A 20,661-nucleotide genomic window follows, 5' to 3' on the forward strand; every position below is an offset into this window, starting at 1 on the left:
ATTTGAACATATTCTTTTTTCCACTATTACCCACTTAGCGCTACGAATGTCCAGTTGCATTTTCTACAGACAGAGTGTTTCAAAACTGCTCAATCAAAAGTATGGTTTAACTCTGTTAGCTGAATGCTCAGATCAGAAAGAAGTTTCACAGAATGCTTCTGTGTAGTTTATATTTGAATATATTCCTTTTTCCACTACTACTCTCTTAGCGCTCCAAATGTCCAGTTGCATTTTCTACAGAAAGAGAGTTCAGATCTGCTCAATCAAAAGTATGGTTTAACTCTGTTAGCTGAATGCACAGATCAGAAAGAAGTTTCACCGAATGATTCTGTGTAGTTTATATTTGGAGACATTCCTTTTTCCACTATTACCCTCTTAGCGCTCCGAATCTCCACTTGCATTTTCTACAGAAAGAGTGTTTCAGAACGGCTCAATCAAAACTAAGGTTCAATTCTTTTAGTTGAACAAACAGAACAGAAAGATGTTTCACACAATTCTTCTGTGTAGTTTTTATTTGTAGACATTCTTTTTCCCAATATAGGCCTCTTAGCGCTCAGAATGTCCAATTGCAGATTCTACAGAAAGAGTGTTTCAGAACGGCTCAATCAAAAGTAAGGTTCAACTCTGTTAGTTGAATGCACAGAACAGAAAGAAGTTTCATACAATGCTTCTGTGTAGTTTATATTTGAACATATTCTTTTTTCCACTATTACCCACTTAGCGCTACGAATGTCCAGTTGCATTTTCTTCAGACAGAGTGTTTCAAAACTGCTCAATCAAAAGTATGGTTTAACTCTGTTAGCTGAATGCTCAGATCAGAAAGTAGTTTCACAGAATGCTTCTGTGTAGTTTATATTTGAATATATTCCTTTTTCCACTACTACGCTCTTAGCGCTCCAAATGTCCAGTTGCATTTTCTACAGAAAGAGTGTTCAGATCTGCTCAATCAAAAGTATGGTTTAACTCTGTTAGATGAATGCACAGATCAGAAAGAAGTTTCACCGAATGATTCCGTGTAATTTATATTTGAAGACATTCCTTTTTCCACTATTACCCTCTTAGCGCTCCGAATATCCACTTGCATTTTCTACAAAAAGTGTGTTTCATAACTGCTCAATCAAAAATAAGTTTTATCTCTGTTAACTGAATTTACAGATCAGAAATAAGTTTCACAGAATGCATCTGTGTAGTTTTTATTTGAAGATATTCTTTTTCCCAATGTAGGCCTCTTAGCGCTTAGCATGTCCAATTGCAGTTTCTACAGAAAGAGTGTTTCAGAACGGCTCAATCAAAAGTAAGGTTCAACTCTGTTAGTTGAATGCACAGAACAGAAAGAATTTTCACAGAATGCTACTGTGTAGTTTATATTTGAATATATTCCTTTTTCCACTATTACCCTCTTAGCGCTCCGAATGTCCACTTGCATTTTCTACAGAAAGAGTGTTCAGAACTGTGCAATCAAAAGTATGGTTTAACTCTGTTAGCTTAATGAACATATCAGAAATAAGTTTCACACAATGCTTCTGTGTAGTTTTTATTTGAAGATATTATTTTTCCCACTATAGGCCTCTTAGCGCTCAGAATGTCCAATTGCAGTTTCTATAGAAAGAGTGTTTCAGAAAGGCTCAATCAAAAGTAAGGTTCAACTCTGTTAGTTGAATGCACAGAACAGAAAGAAGTTTCATACAATGCTTCTGTGTAGTTTATATTTGAACATATTCTTTTTTCCACTATTACCCACTTAGCGCTACGAATGTCCAGTTGCATTTTCTACAAACAGAGTGTTTCAAAACTGCTCAATCAAAAGTATGGTTTAACTCTGTTAGCTGAATGATCAGATCAGAAAGAAGTTTCACAGAATGCTTCTGTGTAGTTTATATTTGAATATATTCCTTTTTCCACTACTACTCTCTTAGCGCTCCAAATGTCCAGTTGCATTTTCTACAGAAAGAGTGTTCAGATCTGCTCAATCAAAAGTATGGTTTAACTCTGTTAGCTGAATGCACAGATCAGAAAGAAGTTTCACAGAATGATTCTGTGTAGTTTATATTTGGAGACATTCCTTTTTCCACTATTACCCTCTTAGCGCTCCGAATCTCCACTTGCATTTTCTACAGAAAGAGTGTTTCAGAACGGCTCAATCAAAACTAAGGTTCAAATCTTTTAGTTGAACAAACAGAACAGAAAGAAGTTTCACACAATTCTTCTGTGTAGTTTTTATTTGTAGACATTCTTTTTCCCAATATAGGCCTCTTAGCGCTCAGAATGTCCAATTGCAGTTTCTACAGAAAGAGTGTTTCAGAACGGCTCAATCAAAAGTAAGGTTCAACTCTGTTAGTTGAATGCACAGAACAGAAAGTAGTTTCATACAATGCTTCTGTGTAGTTTATATTTGAACATATTATTTTTTCCACTATTACCCACTTATCGCTATGAATGTCCTGTTGCATTTTCTACAGACAGAGTGTTTCAAAACTGCTCAATCAAAAGTATGGTTTAACTCTGTTAGCTGAATGCTCAGATCAGAAAGAAGTTTCACAGAATGCTTCTGTGTAGTTTATATTTGAATATATTCCTTTTTCCACTACTACGCTCTTAGCGCTCCAAATGTCCAGTTGCATTTTCAACAGAAAGAGTGTTCAGATCTGCTCAATCAAAAGTATGGTTTAACTCTGTTAGCTGAATGCACAGATCAGAAAGAAGTTTCACCGAATGATTCTGTGTAGTTTATATTTGAAGACATTCCTTTTTCCACTATTACACTCTTAGCGCTCCGAATCTCCACTTGCATTTTCTACAAAAAGAGTGTTTCATAACTGCTCAATCAAAAATATGTTTTATCTCTGTTAACTGAATTTACAGATCAGAAATAAGTTTCACAGAATGCATCTGTGTAGTTTTTATTTGAAGATATTCTTTTTCCCAATGTAGGCCTCTTAGCGCTTAGCATGTCCAATTGCAGTTTCTTTTTTTTTTTTTTTTTTTTTTTTTTTTTTTAATGTATATCTACTTTTATTATACTTTAGGGTTTTAGGGTACATGTGCACAATGTGCAGGTTTGTTACATACGTATCCATGTGCCATGTTGATTTCCTGCACCCATTAACTCGTCATTTAGCATTAGGTGTATCTCCTAATGCTGTCCCTCCCCCCTCCCCCCACCCCACAACAGTCCCCGGAGCGTGATGTTCCCCTTCCTGTGTCCATGAGTTCTCATTGTTCAATTCCCACCTATGAGTGAGAACATGCGGTGTTTGGTTTTTTGTCCTTGCGATAGTTTACTGAGAATGATGTTTTCCAGTTTCATCCATGTCCCTACAAAGGACACGAACTCATCATTTTTTATGGCTGCATAGTATTCCATGGTGTATATGTGCCACATTTTCTTAATCCAGTCTATCGTTGTTGGACATTTGGGTTGGTTCCAACTCTTTGCTATTGTGAATAGTGCCGCAATAAACATACGTGTGCCTGTGTCTTTATAGCAGCATGATTTATAGTCCTTTGGGTATATACCCAGTAATGGGATGGCTGGGTCAAATGGTATTTCTAGTTCTAGATCCCTGAGGAATCGCCACACTGACTTCCACAATGGTTGAACTAGTTTACAGTCCCACCAACAGTGTAAAAGTGTTCCTATTTCTCCACATCCTCTCCAGCACCTGTTGTTTCCTGATTTTTTAATGATGGCCATTCTAACTGGTGTGAGATGGTATCTCACTGTGGTTTTGATTTGCATTTCTCTGATGGCCAGTGATGAGGAGCATTTCTTCATGTGTTTTTTGGCTGCATAAATGTCTTCTTTTGAGAAGTGTCTGTTCATGTCCTTTGCCCACTTTTTGATGGGGTTGTTTGTTTTTTTCTTGTAAATTTGTTTGAGTTCATTGTAGATTCTGGATATTAGCCCTTTGTCAGATGAGTAGGTTGCAAAAATTTTCTCCCATTGTGTAGGTTGCCTGTTCACTCTGATGATAGTTTCTTTTGCTGTGCAGAAGCTCTTTAGTTTAATGAGATCCCATTTGTCGATTTTGGCTTTTGTTGCCATTGCTTTTGGTGTTTTAGACATGAAGTCCTTGCCCACGCCTATGTCCTCAATGGTATTGCCTAGGTTTTCTTGTAGGATTTTAATGGTTTTAGGTCTAACATATAAGTCTTTAATCCATCTTGAATTAATTTTTGTATAAGGTGTAAGGAAGGGATCCAGTTGCAGCTTTCTACATATGGCTAGCCAGTTTTCCCAGCACCATTTATTAAATAGGGAATCCTTTCCCCATTTCTTGTTTTTGTCAGGTTTGTCAAAGATCAGATAGTTGTAGCTATGCGGCATCATTTCTGAGGGCTCTGTTCTGTTCCATTGATCTATGTCTCTGTTGTGGTACCAGTACCATGCTGTTTTGGTTACTGTAGCCTTGTAGTATAGTTTAAAGTCAGGTAGCGTGATGCCTCCAGCTTTGTTCTTTTGGCTTAGGATTGACTTGGCGATGCGGGCTCTTTTTTGGTTCCATATGAACTTTAAAGTAGTTTTTTCCAATTCTGTGAAGAAAGTCATTGGTAGCTTGATGGGGATGGCATTGAATCTATAAATTACCTTGGGCAGTATGGCCATTTTCACGATATTGATTCTTCCAACCCAATTGCAGTTTCTACAGAAAGAGTGTTTCAGAACGGCTCAATCAAAAGTAAGGTTCAACTCTGTTAGTTGAATGCACAGAACAGAAAGAATTTTCACAGAATGCTACTGTGTAGTTTATATTTGAATATATTCCTTTTTCCACTATTACCCTCTTAGCGCTCCGAATGTCCACTTGCATTTTCTACAGAAAGAGTGTTCAGAACTGCGCAATCAAAAGTATGGTTTAACTCTGTTAGCTTAATGAACATATCAGAAATAAGTTTCACACAATGCTTCTGTGTAGTTTTTATTTGAAGATATTATTTTTCCCAATAGAGGCCTCTTAGCGCTCAGAATGTCCAATTGCAGTATCTACAGAAAGAGTGTTTCAGAAAGTCTCAGTCAAAAGTAAGGTTCAACTCTGTTAGTTGAATGCACAGAACAGAAAGAAGTTTCATACAATGCTTCTGTGTAGTTTATATTTGAACATATTCTTTTTTCCACTATTACCCACTTAGCGCTACGAATGTCCAGTTGCACTTTCTACAGACAGAGTGTTTCAAAACTGCTCAATCAAAAGTATGGTTTAACTCTGTTAGCTGAATGCTCAGATCAGAAAGAAGTTTCACAGAATGCTTCTGTGTAGTTTATATTTGAATATATTCCTTTTCCACTACTACTCTCTTAGCGCTCCAAATGTCCAGTTGCATTTTCTACAGAAAGAGTGTTCAGATCTGCTCAATCAAAAGTATGGTTTAACTCTGTTAGCTGAATGCACAGATCAGAAAGAAGTTTCACAGAATGTTTCTGTGTAGTTTATATTTGGAGACATTCCTTTTTCCACTATTACCCTCTTAGCGCTCCGAATCTCCACTTGCATTTTCTACAGAAAGAGTGTTTCAGAACGGCTCAATCAAAACTAAGGTTCAAATCTTTTAGTTGAACAAACAGAACAGAAAGAAGTTTCACACAATTCTTCTGTGTAGTTTTTATTTATAGACATTCTTTTTCCCAATATAGGCCTCTTAGCGCTCAGAATGTCCAATTGCAGTTTCTACAGAAGGAGTGTTTCAGAACGGCTCAATCAAAAGTAAGGTTCAACTCTGTTAGTTGAATGCACAGAACAGAAAGAAGTTTCATACAATGTTTCTGTGTAGTTTATATTTGAACATATTCTTTTTTCCACTATTACCCACTTAGCGCTACGAATGTCCAGTTGCATTTTCTACAGACAGAGTGTTTCAAAACTGCTCAATCAATAGTATGGTTTAACTCTGTTAGCTGAATGCTCAGATCAGAAAGAAGTTTCACAGAATGCTTCTGTGTAGTTTATATTTGAATATATTCCTTTTTCCACTAGTACGCTCTTAGCGCTCCAAATGTCCAGTTGCATTTTCTACAGAAAGAGTGTTCAGATCTGCTCAATCAAAAGTATGGTTTAACTCTGTTAGCTGAATGCACAGATCAGAAAGAAGTTTCACCGAATGATTCTGTGTAGTTTATATTTGAAGTCATTCCTTTTTCCACTATTACCCTCTTAGCGCTCCGAATCTCCACTTGCATTTTCTACAAAAAGAGTGTTTCATAACTGCTCAATCAAAAATATGTTTTATCTCTGTTAACTGAATTTACAGATCAGAAATAAGTTTCACAGAATGCATCTGTGTAGTTTTTATTTGAAGATATTCTTTTTCCCAATGTAGGCCTCTTAGCGCTTAGCATGTCCAATTGCAGTTTCTACAGAAAGAGTGTTTCAGAACGGCTCAATCAAAAGTAAGGTTCAACTCTGTTAGTTGAATGCACAGAACAGAAAGAATTTTCACAGAATGCTACTGTGTAGTTTATATTTGAATATATTCCTTTTTCCACTATTACCCTCTTAGCGCTCCGAATGTCCACTTGCATTTTCTACATAAAGAGTGTTCAGAACTGCGCAATCAAAAGTATGGTTTAACTCTGTTAGCTTAATGAACATATCCGAAATAAGTTTCACACAATGCTTCTGTGTAGTTTTTATTTGAAGATATTTTTTTTCCCAATAGAGGCCTCTTAGCGCTCAGAATGTCCAATTGCAGTTTCTACAGAAAGAGTGTTTCAGAAAGGCTCAATCAAAAGTAAGGTTCAACTCTGTTAGTTGAATGCACAGAACAGAAAGAAGTTTCATACAATGCTTCTGTGTAGTTTATATTTGAACATATTCTTTTTTCCACTATTACCCACTTAGCGCTACGAATGTCCAGTTGCATTTTCTACAGACAGAGTGTTTCAAAACTGCTCAATCAAAAGTATGGTTTAACTCTGTTAGCTGAATGCTCAGATCAGAAAGAAGTTTCACAGAATGCTTCTGTGTAGTTTATATTTGAATATATTCCTTTTTCCACTACTACGCTCTTAGCGCTCCAAATGTCCAGTTGCATTTTCTACAGAAAGAGTGTTCAGATCTGCTCAATCAAAAGTATGGTTTAACTCTGTTAGCTGAATGCACAGATCAGAAAGAAGTTTCACAGAATGATTCTGTGTAGTTTATATTTGGAGACATTGCTTTTTCCACTATTACCCCCTTAGTGCTCCGAATCTCCACTTGCATTTTCTACAGAAAGAGTGTTTCAGAACGACTCAATCAAAACTAAGTTTCAACTCTTTTAGTTGAACAAACAGAACAGAAAGAAGTTTCACACAATTCTTCTGTGTAGTTTTTATTTGTAGACATTCTTTTTCCCAATATAGGCCTCTTAGCGCTCAGAATGTCCAATTGCAGTTTCTACAGAAAGAGTGTTTCAGAACGGCTCAATCAAAAGTAAGGTTCAACTCTGTTAGTTGAATGCACAGAACAGAAAGAAGTTTCATACAATGCTTCTGTGTAGTTTATATTTGAACATATTCTTTTTTCCACTATTACCCACTTAGCACTACGAATGTCCAGTTGCATTTTCTACAGACAGAGTGTTTCAAAACTGCTCAATCAAAAGTATGGTTTAACTCTGTTAGCTGAATGCTCAGATCAGAAAGAAGTTTCACAGAATGCTTCTGTGTAGTTTATATTTGAATATATTCCTTTTTCCACTACTACGCTCTTAGCGCTCCAAATGTCCAGTTGCATTTTCTACAGAAAGAGTGTTCAGATCTGCTCAATCAAAAGTATGGTTTAACTCTGTTAGCTGAATGCACAGATCAGAAAGAAGTTTCACCGAATGATTCCGTGTAGTTTATATTTGAAGACATTCCTTTTTCCACTATTACCCTCTTAGCGCTCCGAATCTCCACTTGCATTTTCTACAAAAAGTGTGTTTCATAACTGCTCAATCAAAAATAAGTTTTATCTCTGTTAACTGAATTTACAGATCAGAAATAAGTTTCACAGAATGCATCTGTGTAGTTTTTATTTGAAGATATTCTTTTTCCCAATGTAGGCCTCTTAGCGCATAGTATGTCCAATTGCAGTTTCTACAGAAAGAGTGTTTCAGAACGGCTCAATCAAAAGTAAAGTTCAACTCTGTTAGTTGAATGCACAGAACAGAAAGAATTTTCACAGAATGCTACTGTGTAGTTTATATTTGAATATATTCCTTTTTCCACTATTACCCTCTTAGTGCTCCGAATGTCCACTTGCATTTTCTACAGAAAGAGTGTTCAGAACTGCGCAATCAAAAGTATGGTTTAACTCTGTTAGCTTAATGAACATATCAGAAATAAGTTTCACACAATTCTTCTGTGTAGTTTTTATTTGAAGATATTATTTTTCCCAATAGAGGCCTCTTAGCACTCAGAATGTCCAATTGCAGTTTCTACAGAAAGAGTGTTTCAGAAAGGCTCAATCAAAAGTAAGGTTCAACTCTGTTAGTTGAATGCACAGAACAGAAAGAAGTTTCATACAATGCTTCTGTGTAGTTTATATTTGAACATATTCTTTTTTCCACTATTACGCACTTAGCGCTACGAATGTCCAGTTGCATTTTCTACAGACAGAGTGTTTCAAAACTGCTCAATCAAAAGTATGGTTTAACTCTGTTAGCTGAATGCTCAGATCAGAAAGAAGTTTCACAGAATGCTTCTGTGTAGTTTATATTTGAATATATTCCTTTTTCCACTACTACGCTCTTAGCGCTCCAAATGTCCAGTTGCATTTTCTACAGAAAGAGTGTTCAGATCTGCTCAATCAAAAGTATGGTTTAACTCTGTTAGCTGAATGCACAGATCAGAAAGAAGTTTCACCGAATGATTCTGTGTAGTTTATATTTGAAGACATTCCTTTTTCCACTATTACCCTCTTAGCGCTCCGAATCTCCACTTGCACTTTCTACAAAAAGAGTGTTTCATAACTGCTCAATCAAAAATATGTTTTATCTCTGTTAACTGAATTTACAGATCAGAAATAAGTTTCACAGAATGCATCTGTGTAGTTTTTATTTGAAGATATGCTTTTTCAAAATGTAGGCCTCTTAGCGCTTAGCATGTCCAATTGCAGTTTCTACAGAAAGAGTGTTTCAGAACGGCTCAATCAAAAGTAAGGTTCAACTCTGTTAGTTGAATGCACAGCACAGAAAGAATTTTCACAGAATGCTACTGTGTAGTTTATATTTGAATATATTCCTTTTTCCACTATTACCCTCTTAGCGCTCCGAATGTCCACTTGCATTTTCTACAGAAAGAGTGTTCAGAACTGCGCAATCAAAAGTATGGTTTAACTCTGTTAGCTTAATGAACATATCAGAAATAAGTTTCACACAATGCTTCTGTGTAATTTTTATTTGAAGATATTATTTTTCCCAATAGAGGCCTCTTAGCGCTCAGAATGTCCAATTGCAGTTTCTACAGAAAGAGTGTTTCAGAACGGCTCAATCAAAAGTAAGGTTCAACTCTGTTAGTTGAATGCACAGAACAGAAAGAAGTTTCATACAATGCTTCTGTGTAGTTTATATTTGAACATATTCTTTTTTCCACTATTACCCACTTAGCGCTACGAATGTCCAGTTGCATTTTCTACAGACAGAGTGTTTCAAAACTGCTCAATCAAAAGTACGGTTTAACTCTGTTAGCTGAATGCTCAGATCAGAAAGAAGTTTCACAGAATGCTTCTGTGTAGTTTATATTTGAATATATTCCTTTTTCCACTACTACTCTCTTAGCGCTCCAAATGTCCACTTGCATTTTCTACAGAAAGAGAGTTCAGATCTGCTCAATGAAAAGTATGGTTTAACACTGTTAGCTGAATGCACAGATCAGAAAGAAGTTTCACCGAATGATTCTGTGTAGTTTATATTTGGAGACATTCCTTTTTCCACTATTACCCTCTTAGCGCTCCGAATCTCCACTTGCATTTTCTACAGAAAGAGTGTTTCAGAACGGCTCAATCAAAACTAAGGTTCAACTCTTTTAGTTGAACAAACAGAACAGAAAGATGTTTCACAAAATTCTTCTGTGTAGTTTTTATTTGTAGACATTCTTTTTCCCAATATAGGCCGCTTAGCGCTCAGAATGTCCAATTGCAGTTTCTACAGAAAGAGTGTTTCAGAACGGCTCAATCAAAAGTAAGGTTCAACTCTGTTAGTTGAATGCACAGAACAGAAAGAAGTTTCATACAATGCTTCTGTGTAGTTTATATTTGAACATATTCTTTTTTCCACTATTACGCACTTAGCGCTACGAATGTCCAGTTGCGTTTTCTACAGACAGAGTGTTTCAAAACTGCTCAATCAAAAGTATGGTTTAACTCTGTTAGCTGAATGCTCAGATCAGAAAAAAGTTTCACAGAATGCTTCTGTGTAGTTTATATTTGAATATATTCTTTTTTCCACTACTACGCTCTTAGCGCTCCAAATGTCCAGTTGCATTTTCTACAGAAAGAGTGTTCAGATCTGCTCAATCAAAAGTATGGTTTAACTCTGTTAGCTGAATGCACAGATCAGAAAGAAGTTTCACCGAATGATTCTGTGTAGTTTATATTTGAAGACATTCCTTTTTCCACTATTACCCTCTTAGCGCTCCGAATCTCCACTTGCATTTTCTACAAAAAGAGTGTTTCATAACTGCTCAATCAAAAATATGTTTTATCTCTGTTAACTGAATTTACAGATCAGAAATAAGTTTCACAGAATGCATCTGTGTAGTTTTTATTTGAAGATATTCTTTTTCCCAATGTAGGCCTCTTAGCGCTTAGCATGTCCAATTGCAGTTTCTACAGAAAGAGTGTTTCAGAACGGCTCAATCAAAAGTAAGGTTCAACTCTGTTAGTTGAATGCACAGAACAGAAAGAATTTTCACAGAATGCTACTGTGTAGTTTATATTTGAATATATTCCTTTTTCCACTATTACCCTCTTAGCGCTCCGAATGTCCACTTGCATTTTCTACAGAAAGAGTGTTCAGAACTGCGCAATCAAAAGTATGGTTTAACTCTGTTAGCTTAATGAACATATCAGAAATAAGTTTCACACAATGCTTCTGTGTAGTTTTTATTTGAAGATATTATTTTTCCCAATATAGGCCTCTTAGCGCTCAGAATGTCCAATTGCAGTTTCTACAGAAAGAGTGTTTCAGAAAGGCTCAATCAAAAGTAAGGTTCAACTCTGTTAGTTGAATGCACAGAACAGAAAGAAGTTTCATACAATGCTTCTGTGTAGTTTATATTTGAACATATTCTTTTTTCCACTATTACCCACTTAGCGCTACGAATGTCCAGTTGCATTTTCTACAGACAGAGTGTTTCAAAACTGCTCGATCAAAAGTATGGTTTAACTCTGTTAGCTGAATGCTCAGATCAGAAAGAAGTTTCACAGAATGCTTCTGTGTAGTTTATATTTGAATATATTCCTTTTTCCACTACTACTCTCTTAGCGCTCCAAATGTCCAGTTGCATTTCCTACAGAAAGAGAGTTCAGATCTGCTCAATCAAAAGTATGGTTTAACTCTGTTAGCTGAATGCACAGATCAGAAAGAAGTTTCACAGAATGATTCTGTGTAGTTTATATTTGGAGACATTCCTTTTTCCACTATTACCCTCTTAGCGCTCCGAATCTCCACTTGCATTTTCTACAGAAAGTGTGTTTCAGAACGGCTCAATCAAAACTAAGGTTCAACTCTTTTAGTTGAACAAACAGAACAGAAAGAAGTTTCACACAATTCTTCTGTGTAGTTTTTATGTGTAGACATTCTTTTTCCCAATATAGGCCTCTTAGCGCTCAGAATGTCCAATTGCAGTTTCTACAGAAAGAGTGTTTCAGAACGGCTCAATCAAAAGTAAGGTTCAACTCTGTTAGTTGAATGCACAGAACAGAAAGAAGTTTCATACAATGCTTCTGTGTAGTTTATATTTGAACATATTCTTTTTTCCACTATTACCCACTTAGCGCTACGAATGTCCAGTTGCATTTTCTACAGACAGAGTGTTTCAAAACTGCTCAATCAAAAGTATGGTTTAACTCTGTTAGCTGAATGCTCAGATCAGAAAGAAGTTTCACAGAATGCTTCTGTGTAGTTTATATTTGAATATATTCCTTTTTCCACTACTACGCTCTTAGCGCTCCAAATGTCCAGTTGCATTCTCTACAGAAAGAGTGTTCAGATCTGCTCAATCAAAAGTATGGTTTAACTCTGTTAGCTGAATGCACAGATCAGAAAGAAGTTTCACCGAATGATTCTGTGTAGTTTATATTTGAAGACATTCCTTTTTCCACTATTACCCTCTTAGCGCTCCGAATCTCCACTTGCACTTTCTACAAAAAGAGTGTTTCATAACTGCTCAATCAAAAATATGTTTTATCTCTGTTAACTGAATTTACAGATCAGAAATAAGTTTCACAGAATGCATCTGTGTAGTTTTTATTTGAAGATATGCTTTTTCAAAATGTAGGCCTCTTAGCGCTTAGCATGTCCAATTGCAGTTTCTTCAGAAAGAGTGTTTCAGAACGGCTCAATCAAAAGTAAGGTTCAACTCTGTTAGTTGAATGCACAGAACAGAAAGAATTTTCACAGAATGCTACTGTGTAGTTTATATTTGAATATATTCCTTTTTCCACTATTACCCTCTTAGCGCTCCGAATGTCCACTTGCATTTTCTACAGAAAGAGTGTTCAGAACTGCGCAATCAAAAGTATGGTTTAACTCTGTTAGCTTAATGAACATATCAGAAATAAGTTTCACACAATGCTTCTGTGTAGTTTTTATTTGAAGATATTATTTTTCCCAATATAGGCCTCTTAGCGCTCAGAATGTCCAATTGCAGTTTCTACAGAAAGAGTGTTTCAGAAAGGCTCAATCAAAAGTAAGGTTCAACTCTGTTAGTTGAATGCACAGAACAGAAAGAAGTTTCATACAATGCTTCTGTGTAGTTTATATTTGAACATATTCTTTTTTCCACTATTACCCACTTAGCGCTACGAATGTCCAGTTGCATTTTCTACAGACAGAGTGTTTCAAAACTGCTCGATCAAAAGTATGGTTTAACTCTGTTAGCTGAATGCTCAGATCAGAAAGAAGTTTCACAGAATGCTTCTGTGTAGTTTATATTTGAATATATTCCTTTTTCCACTACTACTCTCTTAGCGCTCCAAATGTCCAGTTGCATTTTCTACAGAAAGAGAGTTCAGATCTGCTCAATCAAAAGTATGGTTTAACTCTGTTAGCTGAATGCACAGATCAGAAAGAAGTTTCACAGAATGATTCTGTGTAGTTTATATTTGGAGACATTCCTTTTTCCACTATTACCCTCTTAGCGCTCCGAATCTCCACTTGCATTTTCTACAGAAAGTGTGTTTCAGAACGGCTCAATCAAAACTAAGGTTCAACTATTTTAGTTGAACAAACAGAACAGAAAGAAGTTTCACACAATTCTTCTGTGTAGTTTTTATGTGTAGACATTCTTTTTCCCAATATAGGCCTCTTAGCGCTCAGAATGTCCAATTGCAGTTTCTACAGAAAGAGTGTTTCAGAACGGCTCAATCAAAAGTAAGGTTCAACTCTGTTAGTTGAATGCACAGAACAGAAAGAAGTTTCATACAATGCTTCTGTGTAGTTTATATTTGAACATATTCTTTTTTCCACTATTACCCACTTAGCGCTACGAATGTCCAGTTGCATTTTCTACAGACAGAGTGTTTCAAAACTGCTCAATCAAAAGTATGGTTTAACTCTGTTAGCTGAATGCTCAGATAAGAAAGAAGTTTCACAGAATGCTTCTGTGTAGTTTATATTTGAATATATTCCTTTTTCCACTACTACGCTCTTAGCGCTCCAAATGTCCAGTTGCATTTTCTACAGAAAGAGTGTTCAGATCTGCTCAATCAAAAGTATGGTTTAACTCTGTTAGCTGAATGCACAGATCAGAAAGAAGTTTCACCGAATGATTCTGTGTAGTTTATATTTGAAGACATTCCTTTTTCCACTATTACCCTCTTAGCGCTCTGAATCTCCACTTGCATTTTCTACAAAAAGAGTGTTTCATAACTGCTCAATCAAAAATATGTTTTATCTCTGTTAACTGAATTTACAGATCAGAAATAAGTTTCACAGAATGCATCTGTGTAGTTTTTATTTGAAGATATTCTTTTTCAAAATGTAGGCCTCTTAGCGCTTAGCATGTCCAATTGCAGTTTCTACAGAAAGAGTGTTTCAGAACGGCTCAATCAAAAGTAAGGTTCAACTCTGTTAGTTGAATGCACAGAACAGAAAGAATTTTCACAGAATGCTACTGTGTAGTTTATATTTGAATATATTCCTTTTTCCACTATTACCCTCTTAGCGCTCCGAATGTCCACTTGCATTTTCTACAGAAAGAGTGTTCAGAACTGCGCAATCAAAAGTATGGTTTAACTCTGTTAGCTTAATGAACATATCAGAAATAAGTTTCACACAATGCTTCTGTGTAGTTTTTATTTGAAGATATTATTTTTCCCAATATAGGCCTCTTAGCGCTCAGAATGTCCAATTGCAGTTTCTACAGAAAGAGTGTTTCAGAAAGGCTCAATCAAAAGTAAGGTTCAACTCTGTTAGTTGAATGCACAGAACAGAAAGAAGTTTCATACAATGCTTCTGTGTAGTTTATATTTGAACATATTCTTTTTTCCACTATTACCCACTTAGCGCTACGAATGTCCAGTTGCATTTTCTACAGACAGAGTGTTTCAAAACTGCTCGATCAAAAGTATGGTTTAACTCTGTTAGCTGAATGCTCAGATCAGAAAGAAGTTTCACAGAATGCTTCTGTGTAGTTTATATTTGAATATATTCCTTTTTCCACTACTACTCTCTTAGCGCTCCAAATGTCCAGTTGCATTTCCTACAGAAAGAGAGTTCAGATCTGCTCAATCAAAAGTATGGTTTAACTCTGTTAGCTGAATGCACAGATCAGAAAGAAGTTTCACAGAATGATTCTGTGTAGTTTATATTTGGAGACATTCCTTTTTCCACTATTACCCTCTTAGCGCTCCGAATCTCCACTTGCATTTTCTACAGAAAGTGTGTTTCAGAACGGCTCAATCAAAACTAAGGTTCAACTCTTTTAGTTGAACAAACAGAACAGAAAGAAGTTTCACACAATTCTTCTGTGTAGTTTTTATGTGTAGACATTCTTTTTCCCAATATAGGCCTCTTAGCGCTCAGAATGTCCAATTGCAGTTTCTACAGAAAGAGTGTTTCAGAACGGCTCAATCAAAAGTAAGGTTCAACTCTGTTAGTTGAATGCACAGAACAGAAAGAAGTTTCATACAATGCTTCTGTGTAGTTTATATTTGAACATATTCTTTTTTCCACTATTACCCACTTAGCGCTACGAATGTCCAGTTGCATTTTCTACAGACAGAGTGTTTCAAAACTGCTCAATCAAAAGTATGGTTTAACTCTGTTAGCTGAATGCTCAGATCAGAAAGAAGTTTCACAGAATGCTTCTGTGTAGTTTATATTTGAATATATTCCTTTTTCCACTACTACGCTCTTAGCGCTCCAAATGTCCAGTTGCATTTTCTACAGAAAGAGTGTTCAGATCTGCTCAATCAAAAGTATGGTTTAACTCTGTTAGCTGAATGCACAGATCAGAAAGAAGTTTCACCGAATGATTCTGTGTAGTTTATATTTGAAGACATTCCTTTTTCCACTATTACCCTCTTAGCGCTCCGAATCTCCACTTGCACTTTCTACAAAAAGAGTGTTTCATAACTGCTCAATCAAAAATATGTTTTATCTCTGTTAACTGAATTTACAGATCAGAAATAAGTTTCACAGAATGCATCTGTGTAGTTTTTATTTGAAGATATGCTTTTTCAAAATGTAGGCCTCTTAGCGCTTAGCATGTCCAATTGCAGTTTCTTCAGAAAGAGTGTTTCAGAACGGCTCAATCAAAAGTAAGGTTCAACTCTGTTAGTTGAATGCACAGAACAGAAAGAATTTTCACAGAATGCTACTGTGTAGTTTATATTTGAATATATTCCTTTTTCCACTATTACCCTCTTAGCGCTCCGAATGTCCACTTGCATTTTCTACAGAAAGAGTGTTCAGAACTGCGCAATCAAAAGTATGGTTTAACTCTGTTAGCTGAATGCTCAGATCAGAAAGAAGTTTCACAGAATGCTTCTGTGTAGTTTATATTTGAATATATTCCTTTTTCCACTACTACTCTCTTAGCGCTCCAAATGTCCAGTTGCATTTTCTACAGAAAGAGAGTTCAGATCTGCTCAATCAAAAGTATGGTTTAACTCTGTTAGCTGAATGCACAGATCAGAAAGAAGTTTCACCGAATGATTCTGTGTAGTTTATATTTGGAGACATTCCTTTTTCCACTATTACCCTCTTAGCGCTCCGAATCTCCACTTGCATTTTCTACAGAAAGAGTGTTTCAGAACGGCTCAATCAAAACTAAGGTTCAATTCTTTTAGTTGAACAAACAGAACAGAAAGATGTTTCACACAATTCTTCTGTGTAGTTTTTATTTGTAGACATTCTTTTTCCCAATATAGGCCTCTTAGCGCTCAGAATGTCCAATTGCAGATTCTACAGAAAGAGTGTTTCAGAACGGCTCAATCAAAAGTAAGGTTCAACTCTGTTAGTTGAATGCACAGAACAGAAAGAAGTTTCATACAATGCTTCTGTGTAGTTTATATTTGAATATATTCCTTTTTCCACTACTACTCTCTTAACGCTCCAAATGTCCAGTTGCATTTTCTACAGAAAGAGAGTTCAGATCTGCTCAATCAAAAGTATGGTTTAACTCTGTTAGCTGAATGCACAGATCAGAAAGAAGTTTCACCGAATGATTCTGTGTAGTTTATATTTGGAGACATTCCTTTTTCCACTATTACCCTCTTAGCGCTCCGAATCTCCACTTGCATTTTCTACAGAAAGAGTGTTTCAGAACGGCTCAATCAAAACTAAGGTTCAACTCTTTTAGTTGAACAAACAGAACAGAAAGAAGTTTCACACAATTCTTCTGTGTAGTTTTTATTTGTAGACATTCTTTTTCCCAATATAGGCCTCTTAGCGCTCAGAATGTCCAATTGCAGTTTCTACAGAAAGAGTGTTTCAGAACGGCTCAATCAAAAGTAAGGTTCAACTCTGTTAGTTGAATGCACAGAACAGAAAGAAGTTTCATACAATGCTTCTGCGTAGTTTATATTTGAACATATTCTTTTTTCCACTATTACGCACTTAGCGCTACGAATGTCCAGTTGCATTTTCTACAGACAGAGTGTTTCAAAACTGCTCAATCAAAAGTATGGTTTAACTCTGTTAGCTGAATGCTCAGATCAGAAAGAAGTTTCACAGAATGCTTCTGTGTAGTTTATATTTGAATATATTCCTTTTTCCACTACTACGCTCTTAGCGCTCCAAATGTCCAGTTGCATTTTCTACAGAAAGAGTGTTCAGATCTGCTCAATCAAAAGTATGGTTTAACTCTGTTAGCTGAATGCACAGATCAGAAAGAAGTTTCACCGAATGATTCTGTGTAGTTTATATTTGAAGACATTCCTTTTTCCACTATTACCCTCTTAGCGCTCCGAATCTCCACTTGCACTTTCTACAAAAAGAGTGTTTCATAACTGCTCAATCAAAAATATGTTTTATCTCTGTTAACTGAATTTACAGATCAGAAATAAGTTTCACAGAATGCATCTGTGTAGTTTTTATTTGAAGATATGCTTTTTCAAAATGTAGGCCTCTTAGCGCTTAGCATGTCCAATTGCAGTTTCTACAGAAAGAGTGTTTCAGAACGGCTCAATCAAAAGTAAGGTTCAACTCTGTTAGTTGAATGCACAGCACAGAAAGAATTTTCACAGAATGCTACTGTGTAGTTTATATTTGAATATATTCCTTTTTCCACTATTACCCTCTTAGCGCTCCGAATGTCCACTTGCATTTTCTACAGAAAGAGTGTTCAGAACTGCGCAATCAAAAGTATGGTTTAACTCTGTTAGCTTAATGAACATATCAGAAATAAGTTTCACACAATGCTTCTGTGTAATTTTTATTTGAAGATATTATTTTTCCCAATAGAGGCCTCTTAGCGCTCAGAATGTCCAATTGCAGTTTCTACAGAAAGAGTGTTTCAGAACGGCTCAATCAAAAGTAAGGTTCAACTCTGTTAGTTGAATGCACAGAACAGAAAGAAGTTTCATACAATGCTTCTGTGTAGTTTATATTTGAACATATTCTTTTTTCCACTATTACCCACTTAGCGCTACGAATGTCCAGTTGCATTTTCTACAGACAGAGTGTTTCAAAACTGCTCAATCAAAAGTACGGTTTAACTCTGTTAGCTGAATGCTCAGATCAGAAAGAAGTTTCACAGAATGCTTCTGTGTAGTTTATATTTGAATATATTCCTTTTTCCACTACTACTCTCTTAGCGCTCCAAATGTCCACTTGCATTTTCTACAGAAAGAGAGTTCAGATCTGCTCAATGAAAAGTATGGTTTAACACTGTTAGCTGAATGCACAGATCAGAAAGAAGTTTCACCGAATGATTCTGTGTAGTTTATATTTGGAGACATTCCTTTTTCCACTATTACCCTCTTAGCGCTCCGAATCTCCACTTGCATTTTCTACAGAAAGAGTGTTTCAGAACGGCTCAATCAAAACTAAGGTTCAACTCTTTTAGTTGAACAAACAGAACAGAAAGAAGTTTCACAAAATTCTTCTGTGTAGTTTTTATTTGTAGACATTCTTTTTCCCAATATAGGCCGCTTAGCGCTCAGAATGTCCAATTGCAGTTTCTACAGAAAGAGTGTTTCAGAACGGCTCAATCAAAAGTAAGGTTCAACTCTGTTAGTTGAATGCACAGAACAGAAAGAAGTTTCATACAATGCTTCTGTGTAGTTTATATTTGAACATATTCTTTTTTCCACTATTACGCACTTAGCGCTACGAATGTCCAGTTGCGTTTTCTACAGACAGAGTGTTTCAAAACTGCTCAATCAAAAGTATGGTTTAACTCTGTTAGCTGAATGCTCAGATCAGAAAAAAGTTTCACAGAATGCTTCTGTGTAGTTTATATTTGAATATATTCTTTTTTCCACTACTACGCTCTTAGCGCTCCAAATGTCCAGTTGCATTTTCTACAGAAAGAGTGTTCAGATCTGCTCAATCAAAAGTATGGTTTAACTCTGTTAGCTGAATGCACAGATCAGAAAGAAGTTTCACCGAATGATTCTGTGTAGTTTATATTTGAAGACATTCCTTTTTCCACTATTACCCTCTTAGCGCTCCGAATCTCCACTTGCATTTTCTACAAAAAGAGTGTTTCATAACTGCTCAATCAAAAATATGTTTTATCTCTGTTAACTGAATTTACAGATCAGAAATAAGTTTCACAGAATGCATCTGTGTAGTTTTTATTTGAAGATATTCTTTTTCCCAATGTAGGCCTCTTAGCGCTTAGCATGTCCAATTGCAGTTTCTACAGAAAGAGTGTTTCAGAACGGCTCAATCAAAAGTAAGGTTCAACTCTGTTAGTTGAATGCACAGAACAGAAAGAATTTTCACAGAATGCTACTGTGTAGTTTATATTTGAATATATTCCTTTTTCCACTATTACCCTCTTAGCGCTCCGAATGTCCACTTGCATTTTCTACAGAAAGAGTGTTCAGAACTGCGCAATCAAAAGTATGGTTTAACTCTGTTAGCTTAATGAACATATCAGAAATAAGTTTCACACAATGCTTCTGTGTAGTTTTTATTTGAAGATATTATTTTTCCCAATATAGGCCTCTTAGCGCTCAGAATGTCCAATTGCAGTTTCTACAGAAAGAGTGTTTCAGAAAGGCTCAATCAAAAGTAAGGTTCAACTCTGTTAGTTGAATGCACAGAACAGAAAGAAGTTTCATACAATGCTTCTGTGTAGTTTATATTTGAACATATTCTTTTTTCCACTATTACCCACTTAGCGCTACGAATGTCCAGTTGCATTTTCTACAGACAGAGTGTTTCAAAACTGCTCGATCAAAAGTATGGTTTAACTCTGTTAGCTGAATGCTCAGATCAGAAAGAAGTTTCACAGAATGCTTCTGTGTAGTTTATATTTGAATATATTCCTTTTTCCACTACTACTCTCTTAGCGCTCCAAATGTCCAGTTGCATTTCCTACAGAAAGAGAGTTCAGATCTGCTCAATCAAAAGTATGGTTTAACTCTGTTAGCTGAATGCACAGATCAGAAAGAAGTTTCACAGAATGATTCTGTGTAGTTTATATTTGGAGACATTCCTTTTTCCACTATTACCCTCTTAGCGCTCCGAATCTCCACTTGCATTTTCTACAGAAAGTGTGTTTCAGAACGGCTCAATCAAAACTAAGGTTCAACTCTTTTAGTTGAACAAACAGAACAGAAAGAAGTTTCACACAATTCTTCTGTGTAGTTTTTATGTGTAGACATTCTTTTTCCCAATATAGGCCTCTTAGCGCTCAGAATGTCCAATTGCAGTTTCTACAGAAAGAGTGTTTCAGAACGGCTCAATCAAAAGTAAGGTTCAACTCTGTTAGTTGAATGCACAGAACAGAAAGAAGTTTCATACAATGCTTCTGTGTAGTTTATATTTGAACATATTCTTTTTTCCACTATTACCCACTTA

The sequence above is a fragment of the Symphalangus syndactylus genome, chromosome 22 (assembly GCF_028878055.3).
Source record: "Symphalangus syndactylus isolate Jambi chromosome 22, NHGRI_mSymSyn1-v2.1_pri, whole genome shotgun sequence".
Lineage (NCBI taxonomy): Eukaryota > Metazoa > Chordata > Mammalia > Primates > Hylobatidae > Symphalangus > Symphalangus syndactylus.